Raw genomic sequence first — 3,442 nt, forward strand, 5'->3', positions numbered from 1 at the left:
TCTAATCCATCCTCTTCATAGCTACCAAAGTGATTGTCTTAAAGCATAAGTTAGTCTAAAGGAGTAATTGCCATAATCAATAAATGCCAGTGACTTCCTATCACCTACAAAATTAAATATAAAGTTCTTTGTCATTTAAAATTCCTCATACCCTGGACCCTTTGTTTTGTTACACTTTGCTGTCTTCCATACATACTATAATCCAGCTTTATAATAGGCTTACTTGCTGTTCCTCCATCAGCCTTCCCTGGTCAATTGAACTGATTATCTCATATGTCTGGAATGTTCTGTCTCCTCCATACTTCATCAACATCTCTTCTTTCCTTCAAGAATCAATTCAATGTAAGCCATCATGTGGGGGAGGGGGGAAGGGAGGGAGAGAAAATTTGAAACTCAAGGAATTGTGTATCTGAATCTTGTAAACTAAAAGTAAACAAACAAATTAATAAAGCCCAAAAAATTAAAAAAAAAGAATCAATTCAAAATTTACGTCTAGCAAGAGTCCCCTCCTGTCAACCTCCACCAACTGCTATAAGGGTACCATTCCCTAAAAGGACACCTTCCATTTACTCTGTGGGAATCATTATGTACCTATTTAAATACATGTTGTTTCTCCTATTGGAAGGTAAGTTCCTTGAGAACAGGTGCCGTTTTTGTTATTGGGAGTAGGATTTAGGAGAATGAAATTACCAAGACTCAGCACAGAGCATAATATATAACTAGTCTTTAATAAATGTTACATAGTAAGTTTTAATGTTTTTTATCGATTGATTAATTTTCCAATTAATGCTTTTGTCCATTATTTGAACTTCTTAAATTGATTATAATATAATCTACAAAAAGAGACACAAGTTCTTTGCCATGGCTTATTCCTTAGTTTTTTCTTATCTTACTATTACAACTAGTATTTCTCAGACTATCTCAAATAATAATGACTTTAAAAAATCAAAAAACTTTCAGACTTTTCTAATATTTGTTTTCAGTGGGAAAATATTTAAAACATTTCAGTGGGGGAAAACTTTAAAATTTCTCCATCATATAAAACAAATAATTGCATTTTTTATATAAGGAAAAAATCTTTTTTTTTTCTTTTTGCAACAGCTGGCTCTCATTCCTTGAATGCTTTTTCCCCTCAGTGCCATGGTTCATAACTCCTCTGGGTTCCTTGAGTCTCATCTCAAATCCCACCTGAAAAGCATGTCTTTCCCAGTCTCCCCACCTTCACAATAGTATTTTCCCTCTCAGATGATCTTCCATTTTCTTTGCATAAATCTTGTGTGTACATGGTTCATTACATATCTCCCCCACTAAATATGTGCTCCTATAGGGAAAAAACAGTTGTACTCCCCCATTTCTTTTTTTCATTACCAGGTTTTAGTATAGTTCCTGGAAACTAGTAAGAAATGTTGGTTAAGTAGTGACAGCTTTGTTGTAAATGAATAAAATATTTTTCCAAGACTTTTTTTAGGTCTCTTGATATTATTTTATTATTTTAACTATTACCATGATTTGTTATTAATTTCCCTTACATTCCTGCTATAAAATTCACTTTATCTTACTGTGTGAGTGTTTATTAAAGGTTTTCATCAATATTTCTTAAAGATAACGATGCAAAATTCTATATTTTATTCTCTGGTTTAAAAATCAGAAACTTTTTTTTTTAATCCCATGAAATACCCTGAGTGGAACGTCTTATCTGTTTTATAAAACAGTTTATGTAAAATGGGATTATTTGATCTTTTAATGCTTTAAAAAAATTTGCTTCTGTATCCATTTAGTCATGGTATATTTTTAATATAGAAGTTCATATTTGATTTTTTTCCAATGTTTCTATAGCTATAATGTTTCCTACTTGGGTAAATGGAGTAGCATATATTTTTATATGAATGCTTCTATTTCTTTTACATTCTCAGTTAAATTGTATATAATTTAGCGCAATATTTTCTAACAATGTTCTCTGTCTCCCTGTCTCATCTAGCTTTCTATCTCTCGCATTCTCCCTTTCTTTTCCTCTTGATGTATTTTGGTAACTTCTTTGTCCTCATTATTCTTTTTCTTTTTTTATAAATTAGCTAATGGCTTATGGATTTTATTGGTATTTTTAAGACAGTCTTTTTATTAATTTCAGTGAACCAGTTGTTTTTTTTCCTTCAATTCTGCTAATGTATCCATTTATATTTAAGATGTCTTCTTTTGTGCTTATTTTGGGTATATTAATGAGTAGATTTTCTAAAAAAAAAAAATTTAACAGCAAACTCAAGTAACCTTTTTCTCTTTATTAATATGAGCTACCAGGGAGAGAAATTTGCCTCTAAAAACTGCTTGAGTTGTCTCCCATAAATGTTCATGTGTTGTGTTATGATTGTTACATGTGATATATTTTTATTATTTGTATAAACTAGTTCCTGACTCAAAAATTTTAAGATATAATTTTTAAATATTTTAGGACTTTTGAAAATCATATTGCTCTTATAAATTACTATTGCAACTGAATTTTTGTCTGTATATTCTTTAAAGTTTCTGTATTTATTCCTAAATTCATTAGTTTCTGCACAGTGATCAGTTTTTGTAAATGTCCTGTGGACATTTGAATAAAAAATGAATTATATAATATATACATACATAATAAGCTTCTTTTTTCAGTTTTCTTTTAAGTTTGGCTTCTCTGTTATTTATCTTTTTGTTTAACTTACATTCTGAAAGTGGAATGTTGGAATCTTCCATTATTGATATTTTCTGTCTAGATCAGGAACTTTTAACATCTTGTTGCTGTCATAGACCCCATTAGCACTCTGGTGAAACCTGTAGACCACTATTTAGAATAATATTTTTGTTGTTGCTGTTGTTGTTAAAACCATAATCAAAATAAATGCTAAATTTCCATTAGAAGTTAATGCAAGTAAATATGTACATTTATTCCTACCCAGTTCACAGGCCCCCTGATTCCTATCTGCAGACCCCTGGCTATGCAACTTTTATTACGTACGTTGTAATTTCAGTTAACTTTTCCTTTCAAATTTAGTTGTGGTGCCATTCAATGTATTATTTAATATCAACAGACATTTACTACTCTTTACTCATAATAGAATTCCCACATTTACCTCCAAAGCTTAATTTGAAATCAATTTTATCCAAAATAATTACTGTAACATCACTAATTATCTAGAGTCTCTTGATTCATAATGTACTTTTCTTCAACCTCTCTTCTTATCCCTTAAATTCCTTTCTATCTCACATGTATATAATTGACAACTTTTAAAATCTGTTCTTTAATATATGTCTTTTTTATCTGAATGGATTCCTTTAAATTAAATATCATTATGATCAATTTTGTTTTTACCTCTTTTATATTGAGATGTAATATTTGTGTCATCAGCAAAATTAAAGCTTGCCTTATTCAATTCACCTACTTCAAATTTTTCAGTGGTTTCATATTAGCTCT

The sequence above is a fragment of the Petaurus breviceps genome, unplaced genomic scaffold (genome assembly GCF_028583685.1).
Source record: "Petaurus breviceps papuanus isolate PSGF00001 unplaced genomic scaffold, PetGlider_PUasm1.0 66, whole genome shotgun sequence".
NCBI lineage: Eukaryota > Metazoa > Chordata > Mammalia > Diprotodontia > Petauridae > Petaurus > Petaurus breviceps.